The 11149-nt window shown below is 43.8% G+C and overlaps 1 long non-coding RNA gene across 1 annotated transcript; it reads right to left on the bottom strand.

Annotated features, from left to right (window-relative positions):
* Positions 1 to 7370: 7370 nt before the first annotated feature.
* LOC109291943 lies at positions 7371 to 10628 on the bottom strand. Its single transcript, XR_002095991.1, has 2 exons — positions 10538 to 10628; positions 7371 to 8410 (listed from the first exon to the last, which is right to left on the bottom strand). It is a non-coding gene; the product is annotated as an uncharacterized LOC109291943 (long non-coding RNA).
* Positions 10629 to 11149: the final 521 nt, after the last annotated feature.

The following is an 11149-nucleotide window of genomic DNA, read 5'->3' as shown; positions in this document are numbered from 1 at the left end:
GGAGCTTTTGTTCACCAGAGCTTCCCAAGGGATGACGAGGTCGAATGATTATAAACTACTGCAAGATCGTTTCAGGAACAAGGAAGAATTTCTTTACTGTCCGAGCCTCCAAGGTCTGGAATAGCCTGCCATCGGAGGTGGTTCAAGCACCTACATTGAACACCTTCAAGAGTAAATTGGACGCTTATCTTGCTGGGATCCTATGACCCCCAGCTGACTTCCTGCCCTTTGGGTGGGGGGCTGGACTCGATGATCTTCTGAGGTCCTTTCCAGCCCTAATGTCTATGAAATCTATGAAGTCTTTTTACTTATTGGTAAGAGTACAGCTTTACAACATAAAAGATGTGTGTGTATATGTATGTGTGATAAGGTATATATATCTTAGCTAACATCCTATTATCTCATGTTTGTGATGTAGGCAGATCTTGCTTCTCATAACACCCCCAGAAGGTTTGGGTCTCAGGGCCTTGTCATCACAAGATCACTTGCAACAGTTGCAAATCATTGGAATGTAGTGACCTGTTAAATTTAGGTATTAGATTACCCTCACCTAAAAGGGAACAATTTAGCAGAATGACAAGGGCAATTAACATACGCTAAACTGCTTGAATTTGGGTCTTCTTCAAAATGGCAGTAGGGGCACCTTATCTAAAAAATGTAAGGGGCCTTTATACACATGCTTGGGTTGCAGGGGGGAGTGCTTTTATTAGAGTGGCTCTGAGAACTTTAGCAAATGCACCCCTTCTACCATTCTGAAGCATGGGGATGCTAATACACGAGACAGTCTGGGCACATTAATTAGAGCAACTGTTGGAGCCAGTCTAATTAAAACACCCCCTTTTCCCCCAGCATTCCCTCTAAGATGTGCAGCATGTGCGGCCTCACAGTCATGCTCATGCTGCTCTGCCAGGGCGCCTGCACAGCCGTGCACACCACACAGCTTAGAGGGAACACTGCCCTCCCCAATTCCCAGGTGCCAGCTCCACCTCTCCTTGAGCCACATAGATTGCAGTTTGACATTGCTTTCAAATAAATCTATTGCTTTGAAAAGGAAAGAGAAGATGAAACAGAAAAGCAAAAGTCAGAATGAATAACAAGTATTACCTCTTAATCATAAATTCTGTTAACCTGTTAAACAACCTTCCAAGGAAAAATAAAAAGAATGACCATAGTTGGAGTAATTTAAATCATGAAAATCATGAAATATATTGCGGAGGGGAAAAAAAAAATCTTATAGTGGAATGGATATACTCACTTGATGAGACTTTTCCATGTCTGATGTCTGTGAAAGGGTAATTAGGTTTGAGCACAATATAGATTCAAGAGCATGCCACTGGTGTTTCTCTGCTTTTCTTATTTGGTTTGAATTAGAGTATATTCCCATATATAGCCATATATAATCTTAATATGTTGTTTCTGAATAAAAAATATATATATAACCGACAAAGGTAGTATTGAGGTTCTAAATCACACTCATGATTCTTTGGTATAGTTACTATTAACTTCAGGTAGAAACATGGCTCTTTCAACTGAACTGAATTTATACATACAGATCTAGCAAACAGTCCCCTGGATTTACCATTGATTGCAGGCAATATTGTTTCACTGCTTGTAAGCAATCTGCAAATGTGAATTAAGAACAGATGCAAGTGCTCTAGTATGAAGAATGCTATTAGAAAATCTAGATTTAAATTCTAACTGTCTTGCCCAGAATTTCTTTCTGGGAGATTTGAAGTTTAAACAAACAAACAAAACAATATTTCTGTGGAACTCAGAATCTGAAAATAGCATTTTGCAGTTATTAGCATGTAAATTAGGAATCTGTTTTACAAGCAACATTTTTAACTTTGGCAGTACATAAGGTATATGCAACAACATCTTAAATTATGTCAACTGCTTGACGCAAAAGCAAATTGACAGCAAATTTGATTTGTTTCATCTGCTATGGTGAATACCTGGAAAAGTAGAACAGCTTCAAGTTAGGCATTTTTTTTAACCTACTGTTAATATTCGTTATTAAAATAGGGGTTTTTTAACAGTGTTCTCCGGCATTTCTTTCTCTTTGCGTATGAAAAGCTAAGGTGTGCTTCCTATAAAAACAATCCAAATCAGGGATTGAGGCAGCCTAAAAAGTTGCTTGGGAAGCCCAGTCTTTCCATTCTGCCATTGCTCTCCATTGCCTGTTATCACCCCAGCTGCTGCTTCTATTCCACGCCAGTTTAGAAGCAGGAGGAGGCAACATCAGTGAGCCAGCACAACACTCACCCCCACAGCTTGGAGGAGGAACAAGAAGATCAGTGTTCTGAGCATTCTTGATTTTGCAGAACATTTTATATTTGAACTAAATCATGTAAGGACACAAGAGAGAGAGAGACACTCCTCATCCAAATATGCTGTAACCTGTATAAGATGACATGCAGAACAGAATCATATCAAGGGCATATATTTCAGTCTGAGAAGACTGTCAAGTACCAGCATTGCCCTTTCTGTAAAAATGTTAATGAAGTTTGCGCAAGGTTACTTGAAGCAGATTTAGAAATGAAAGCTCCATCTTAAATTTCAAAGCTTGAACTCTGCTGCTCAGACATACTGGCTCTTTGGCCAAACATCCAAAGTTTGTGTACTTTTGTTACCTTATATCTGACCACCACTCAGCCATTAGCCCACACTCCCCTCCTGCAGTCAGGAACAGAATCCAGGATTCCTGACCTCCAGAAACACACTAGTGTTCACCAAAGACATTTTAAAGTGCTAGTGTGCATTTCTTCTTACATAAGAGAAGATGCTCAGACCAGAGAAAATTAGAAAAATGTCTGGAATGTCTCAAAAGCAAGCATTAGTTCTTCATTCTTATGAAATCCATTGTCCAATGGATCTCATACCTGGCTTTAAAAGGTAAGACAGTAGTGTATATGGTAAACAAGTTGTGCATTGCAACTCTGATCTGGTTACTAAATAAGCTGGGCTCCTTTCATGGAGGGACGATGATTGTAAACATTCGAAGTAGTGTGTTAATAAAAGGCATCGATAGAACCTCATTATAAAAGCTGTCCAGTTATGGTAGCAGCTAACAATAGCCTCAGGCTAAAACAGGTTGATGGATCTACCTTATTATATTTCATGAGAGCAATGTGTGTTGAGAGCATGTTTTAATTTAATATAGACAGCCTGGCATGGCAATTTCATTTTCTCATTTTTTGTAAAACCATTAGCAGAACTTTTCTACTCTTTCTGGCTGATTTTATTAAAAAGCTCGAACCACCTGGAGAGTGCTACTTTTGGATTCCCACTGATAGCCCCAGCCAACAGTCAGACTGCAGCAAGCACGAATGTGCCCTTGAACCTGCTCAGTGATGCCAGGACCCAGGCCATGGCCACCCTAGGCACAACAAGGCAGCTTTGTGTCCTGGGGGGCAGCTCCACACAGGCTAGTATCTACCAGCTGCCACAATGGCCATCTTTACACCCCCAAAAAGGCAGTGTGCAGGACTGTTGTCCTAACTGGACCCCTCAGTTACACTATAAGTGGTCACCAGGAAGCTCTCACAGACCCAAGACTATGAGCTCTATAAGGCTGAGAGCTCTGGTGCTACCCACACAGGAGGCAGCATGTCATCAAATACTAGATCATTTTGGGATCCCTGAGCCTGCATTCTGAACTTGGGACAGTTTCTTTTTGGGTGGATTCCATGTTGTCCTGTCATAATCCTTTTCCTTTTTTCCCCAATTTTCTTCTCTCCCTGCACCATCTCCTCTGACACCACAATAAGCATCAGGGACCCCAACAAGAGGCCCAGCCAAAACTATTTCGCCTGGAGGCTCTGACTGGCAGCCTTACCTCAGCTGATGAACCAGCTGGTCACTGTTTGGGCATCCTGATTGGCTGCTGGGGGAGCAGCCTCCCATTTAGTTCTGCCTGTGGCAGTAGACTGCAGGACAGTCAATGGGACTGCTGTGGTAAGTCTGTGCTCGCTGGTTTTCTGGCCTTGCTTGGCTCTGTTTCTGGCCTTTTACATTTTGGAAATCCCCTGTGAATCTAGTAATCCAGTCTGACCTGGTCTGTGACTTGGACTTTGCCTCTGGATTTCCTCCTTGGGTCTGGACCTTAGATTCTAGCTCCTGTTCCTCCTGAGTGGCCTAAATACTAGGCTAGACTACCTACAACCCAGGACTTACAGTAATAATGTCCAGGGCTCTACTTCTTGATATCCAGGGTAGCAAGCAGGAACCCAGTAGCTGAATTTTCTTTCTCCATTTCTTTTTCCATGTAACTTCCAATGCAAGTATCAATAAAAGTAAAACACCTTTTTATTAACACTTTAAAAGAACCCGTTTGATTACTTTATCCCAAGTAGTGTTTTGCTCAGCTTATATGTGTTGAGCCAAAACAGCTAGTCATGGCTCCTTAATAAGCTCCAATGACGTTTAAGAATGAGAATAACCACCGAAGTGGATGATATTAGTTCATATAGAAGATGAAAGCTAAGTCCTTCTGACTCCTAAGCCAGGAGAAGGTTCTGTTACATATGGTGCTGTCTCTACCCCAAATTGGGAGAGCAGTTAAAAATTGCAATAATCAGCAGCTGTTGTGTGAGTGGAGTACTGATTACACACTTTTTAACATGGCTCTGTACCTCACTGTGGGTTTCTGTCCTCCCCCTGTTGATGGTATGCCATAAAAACTGAAGAGCTCTCTCTGTGTGTTAAGTTCTTATTGTGCCTCAAGCCTCAGTGGTTTTTGCTGGCTATGCTGATAACAGCAGATAGAGCACTGCTGCAAAATTAAGGCTTTGTCTTTCTTGTAGCTTGCTATGCTAAAATATATTGGGGAAAAACAGAGAAATATAGGAGGGAATGTATTCTATCAAAGAAAGAGCAAAACAGTCTGCCAATCTATATCAGTCTGCAAGGTTGGAATTCCATTCCTGCAGAGCATCCTGGGATGCTGGAGGAATGAAAATAAGACATTTTATTGACCCAGAGCATCCATATAATATCCCAAGAATGACCTGGGTGAAACAAATCAAAGACAAACCTCAGCTAGAGTGGCATAACTGAAACATTTACACAGTACTTATGCTGGCTTAGCACTTCTTAACCAAAGACTGCTCTCATTTTAAAGACCTTTATCATGTTTTTAAGGTAACTTGTGCCAAAGCCCATAACAGGCACAGATCAGTTCTATCACTGTATCTAGTGGGAGAAAGAAGTGAGTCCATTCTCCCAAAAGGTGAAAAAAAATCTCTCTCTACTTAGGGGCATCGTTGGGAACATAGTCAACTGAAGTTGTCTTTTAAAAAAAAATCTGTCCTTTGTGGTTGTGTTTATGAATAAAATCTCAGGCCCAGATCCTACTCTGCCTCTTAGGGCATGTGTAGACAAAATGGGGGCCCTAAATTGAAGCAGTGGGTTTTAAAAAACACCACTTCAGTTTAGGAACAATTGAACTCCCGTGTCATGCATGCACCCCGCTGACTTACCTACCTCTCTGGTGGGGAAGAGAGGGCGAGCTGCTGGCAGGCGGAATGGTCCCTGGCCTGCAGGGGGGGAGGGAGAGGGAAGGCTGGTGCTTTCCCTGCCCCCAGGCACCTGGCTTGGGCAGTCCCAGAGGCTACCGCAGCCACAGAGGGAAGCACCAGGCCCCCACACAGCTCATGCAGGCAGGCAGGCTCCAGGGGGAAAAACAAAGATCAGGCTCACCACTTTTCTTGGGCAGAGCTGCTCTCCTGGGATGCTGCCAGCATGCCTGCAGGGCTTCCTGCAGAGCCGTGGAGCTGCGTGGAGCCCAGTGCTTTGCTCCGTGGCTGTAAGGGCAGAAAACTAAAACAAACTAAAACTCCTCAGAGTTTAGCCGAGGAGTCCACCTGAAAGCCTCCGCTTGCCGCTGCCCCAAGTCATTTAAGGTGCATTACGCTGCCAAATTTCCTACAGCAGCTGGAATTGATGCGCATTATGCCACCGAGGTGCGCGAACACCGACACCATTAACGCAGTGCAAAAGCATTTAGCCCTCTTTAAAGTGTCATGCACACACGCCCTTCATTTTATGTATACATGGCCTTAGACACTTAATACGGGCAGTCCTTGGACTTACGACACAACTGGTTCCTGAAAACTGTGTCATAAGTTGAAACGTTGCAACTCGGAACCAATTTTCCCCTAGGAAACAATGTTATAAATGGGGGATTGGTTCCTGAACCAAGGCCCAATACCTATTTTCACCAAAAATAACCCAGAATTTTGTACTCAATCAATTATAGATGAGAAATATAGCTACATTAATGTATTTATATTGTAAATAGCACTCACATTGATTTGGAAGGACCTCTTTGAGGTGACTTTGCTGGACTTTTTGAAGGGCTTTTGGCTGGAGTCTTCTCAGGAGTCTTGGCTGCAGGTTTTTCTGGAGTCTTGTCTGCTTTCTTAAAGAAAGTGTGCAAGGACGTTTGGTCAGATGTTCTGCAGAGAGATGGGCGACGCAGTGAACTTATTCACTGGCACAGCCTTGTGTTGGATCAAGTGTTGTAAAGTCAAAACTGACATCAGAAAGTTGAAAGAGGGTGTCAATTTATAAATGTTGTAAATGTGAAATATTGTAACTCAAAAGGTTGTAAGTCGAGGACTGCCTGTGGTGGATTTTAAGCACCTAAGCAAGACTGTATTCCACCTTGCTCAAGTTCCTGAAAAACAATTAAGGTAAAAGGTAGGTGTGTCCTCCTCCTACTAGCTGCTTTTTGTGAGTCAGTCATAAGGGTCAGATGACAGTATGTTACAAAAGCAGGCTTATTAATATATTTTTTTTAGAGACTTGAGCAGAGTGGATTAGGATCACACTCAGGCACGTAAGCAGACTGACAGGGGTGGTCAAAGTCTGGCCCATGGACCAGATTAGGCCCCTGGTGGACTCCATTTCCCTGCAGCCAGGGCTCCCAGGCAGTCTCCATACAGACCCCAGGAGTGCAGGGGCATGACAGCGTAGGGCTGCAAAACCAGAGCTCTGCCCCAGCTGGCCTGCCCCGCACTGTCATGGGTCTGTGCTGTCACACCCCTGCACTTCTGGAGATCAGCCAGGAGTTGGGGCTGCTGGGAAATGGAGTCTGGCTGCTGATTTTTTTTTCCCTTTGAAATACTCCTATTGACTTAAAACACTTTATTCACCTTGGGACCACTCAAATGTACAAGTAGAAAAGTTTCCACAAGACATATCTCTTTTTAGCAAGTGCAGAATCTGACTCTTTGGGCCAGATCAGCAGCTGTGGCAAATGGGTGTAGATTCACTGATTTCAGGTGGCCACCTACATAAGATGAGGATCAGAGCACCTGCATTTATAAAGCTGAAACTATTTTGAATTAAATGGACCTGACAAAGGATCCAGTTAAGAACTCTGTATTAGGAATCACTTCACATCATATGTGCCCACAGCCTCTTCAGGACATTTCTGGAGAGTTCACGCTCAGAATCGTGCTGTGACAGAGATTAGTCACTGCACAATAAACCCACCCTGCTGGTATCACATTTGCATACCCATTATTAAATGTTTCACAGGGTATTTTGAGAAAAACAGTCAGAGCAGCTGTAGCCACTCTTCCAGCCCCTAGGCTAAGGCAGTGAAGCAGATGTCCAGGAACTCTTCATGTTTTCATGTTGTCAGGAGAGTCATCTCTGTGCTCCTTTGCAAAGTCCATTTGGTCAATGTTTGCACAGGGATCTTTAAAACGTTACAACTAATACTTAATCCTTTTTTTAGAGCTCTTACGCTACGAGTTTATTTTTTTCCACTAACAGCCTAGTAGTAGTTAACATTGGGTGCATTATAGCAAATCTTGCTTATAAAATTCTACTACCGTTAAAATTAACTTCTTTTCCTGTTAAATGGTACTTGTTACTCAATAAGGAGAAATGGGAAAATATCATAATTTGCCCCTCTCTAACAGCAACTGAGGCCAAGTTGTGACATTCAGCTCACAGTCTACTACAAGTACTTCAAAGGCTTAGGGTTCCACACCCATAGGTTTGATTTGGACAAACCTTTGTTTAGAAATCCTCCCCATCTAAAAGCAGTGAGGGCTAGTGGACAGACAGTTCCTGAATCCCTAGAGCAGTTTCAGTTCCAAAATTGATGCAAAAGTACAACCCCCTAATGTGGACACGTTTATACTGATATAAAGGTGCTCTTACAAGAAAAATTTATCCCTAAATTTGGAGTAATAAAGGTCTGGAAGTGTAAAGGCTGTGGGCAGGCATGGAAAGCATTTTGCATTCTGTCCTTGTTGTCCACGCAGTGAAGTGATACAATCTCATCTTCCTCCTCAGCCTGGCTACACACTAACTCCCAGGCTTTGGCTGTGCCCTTAGGACCTTAGCAGCAACCACAGCAGCAGTGGGAATAGCAGGGGCTGCAGTGTTGATCCTGCAAGGACAATAAATACACAAGGATTCTTTATTCAACATGGGTGAATTGGTAAGTGATGAAATCCCAAACAAGTTTTTGCAATCCATTTCCATCTTATCTCAGACTGGGGCTGGACCACACATTAACCTTCCACGAGCACCTGAAGAAGGTAGCTGCCAAGACAAAGGTAAGGGTCAATTTGGTCTATAAATGGGCAAGCATAAGCTGGGGAGGATCAGCATCAGTAATACGGATATCACCGCTAGCCCTTGCATACTCCGTGGCCGAGTCCTGTGCACCGGTATGGACCAGAAGCAGTCACACTCAACTTGTTGACATCCAACTGAACTCTGCAAGATGGTGCATCACTGGAACCCTCAAGTCAGCCACAACACCGTGACTTTCCATGCTATCGCACACTGCTCCTCCACCTATTCATCGCAGGACAGCAACTCTACGGGAAGTCCAGCAAATTAAGGAAAACAAATGTCTCCCCATCCACCAGGACCTCAACAGTGCCTCTTACCATCGCCTAAAGTCCCGCAAGCCCTTCTGGATCCATGCAGTTAATCTTCAACAATGTGACTTCAACACTGATGAAGCTTGGAAAGTGTAACGGAGTTCACAGGAAGTCCCAAATAAGCATCTTGTGATAGATCCAACGCAAAACGTCCCTGGCTTTGATCTCCCACAATGCTCATGGGCAACTAAACCATATCCACCTGATCCACAAATATGAAGGACATATCACAGCAATACATCTGCTGCTCCTGATGCAGTTGTCTGGCTCAACCACATAAATGTAACATTTTAGTTGCTGTTCTGTATCTACATCATCCATATGAAAGACGACAATGACTTAGGCTGTCATGAGACTCTCCCTAGATTTCCAGGGGTGAGTTGGTAGAAGTGGGAGCCTTGGTTGACCCGCAAGCCCCACTGCTCTTGACAATCTCCACTGTTTTTCAGGGCCCATAACGTTTGAGGATGGGACCCTTACATGATGCACCAAGATCTGTACAGCCTCTGCTCTCCTACTGCTCAAGAAGATGCTGTTACTTCAGTATAACTGTCTTATAGTGACACTAAAGAACTTCAAAGCAAGGCTACATTAAGTACCTCCCGAAGCTGTTTGATTACCTCATCCAGGGAGGCTGGGTGATAATATAGACTCCTTCCTAGACAGACAAGCTTATCTGCCTCCCACCCAACACAGGATGTCCTCTTGCACAAGTGATGCTCCTATACACATATCCTCTACCAAGGTCTTCCCACTAAACCCAAGACATATGCTGCTGCAGGCGTGCTGCTGTCAGTGAAGCTTTAGGAACCCTCTTCCTGCTGCCTCAGTGCCATGATGTTTAAGCTACAGCTATGGTTCTTTGAGATTTCTGTTATGTTTTGCATTTCTGAAATTATTTATGCATGCTGTTTGCAGCAGGAAACAATGACTTGGAGCAGGACAGGGCAGGGGGAGGGAAGATGCAGTTTATTTTTCAAGAAAGAGTGCATTTGCTTTTGCTAAAAGGAGTTTCTTGTTTCCATGCTTCCTTCCCAGGGAAATAAACTCACAGATTTCCCAGGGCCCTTGGTCACAGGTGGAGGTAGGTGAGAATGAGGGAGGAGAGGCTATGTCCCCACAGCCAGTGGAAAGACACGCAAGTGGGGCTGGGGTGAGTAATGGTGATAGAGAAGAGATTTTGCAGCTCTGTTCCTATTGCTAGGCCTAGGGACACCGAATAGTGGCTGATAAAACAGCAGAGCATTGGGTTTGGGGTGGGATCTGGCTGGCCAGCCATCAGAGCAGAGCAGAGCAGGGAAGAGTAGCATAGCTCCAAAAGCCAAATGGGTCTGGCTTTTCCACTGTAGGGGTTGGTGTGCAATAGAGGCTGATGGAAAGGATAGGAGCATGACCTCCCACCAATTATGAAAGGGGTAGTGAGAGCTGAATCACAACCATCTTGGAACCCTAGAAGTTGGGGGAGTGACAGGCCATGCCAACCCCTGCATGGAATTCAGGTTCAAACATGCCTCAGACCTAGCTCAGAGCAGGCCTCTGGGTGTCTGTGGACCTTTGAGAGCAGGACTGCAGGAGGGAGGATGGGTGTCAGAGATACTGCCAGAGTGGGCTGTACTACTACTCACCAACAGGTTTGGTGTCTGGCTGTGTAGGTATGACCTCCAGGCAGCTGAGCAACCCCTGGTTTTAGAAACTCTGATGCAGAACTTCAATCATGCTGGATGTAATATAAACTAAAGGGGGAGTTTTTGAGAAACTCACGCTAATGGGTTTTTCCCATAAACTCCTGTGAGGCTCCATCAGGGTAAGAGAGGACAGTTTAGCTCAGCATTTCTACAGCTGTTGTATGCAAATTAAAATGGAGTTCTCTCGGGGCTAGCTTCAGAAGCTGCCTACATTTTCAAATATATTTGAATACAGTATCAATTATTGCTTTTTTTTAAAGGGCATACCAGGCCCTGCATTTAGCATGCAACTGCTATCAGCAGTGTAACCTTGTCCCTCAATACCTATTTGATAATAAAGCAGTAGAAGATTTTGTAACGGTAGAGCCTGCTAGTTTATAAATCTTCTGCCAAGTCTATCCCTGGTGAACCTTTACAGTTCAATAGAGTAACACTAGAAATGAATTTAGCTCTCTGTTGCTGGGAACCACTGACATGTCTGAGAACCCTCCTGTGTATTTGATTACAAATAAGCTCTGGTTTTATAGATATATATTTGAACCAAATTAAGGA

This window comes from Gavialis gangeticus, unplaced genomic scaffold (assembly GCF_001723915.1).
Source record: "Gavialis gangeticus isolate Ggan-Ray unplaced genomic scaffold, GavGan_comp1, whole genome shotgun sequence".
In the NCBI taxonomy this organism is placed as follows: Eukaryota; Metazoa; Chordata; order Crocodylia; family Gavialidae; genus Gavialis; species Gavialis gangeticus.
This window is presented reverse-complemented; position numbering and strand designations above follow the sequence as displayed.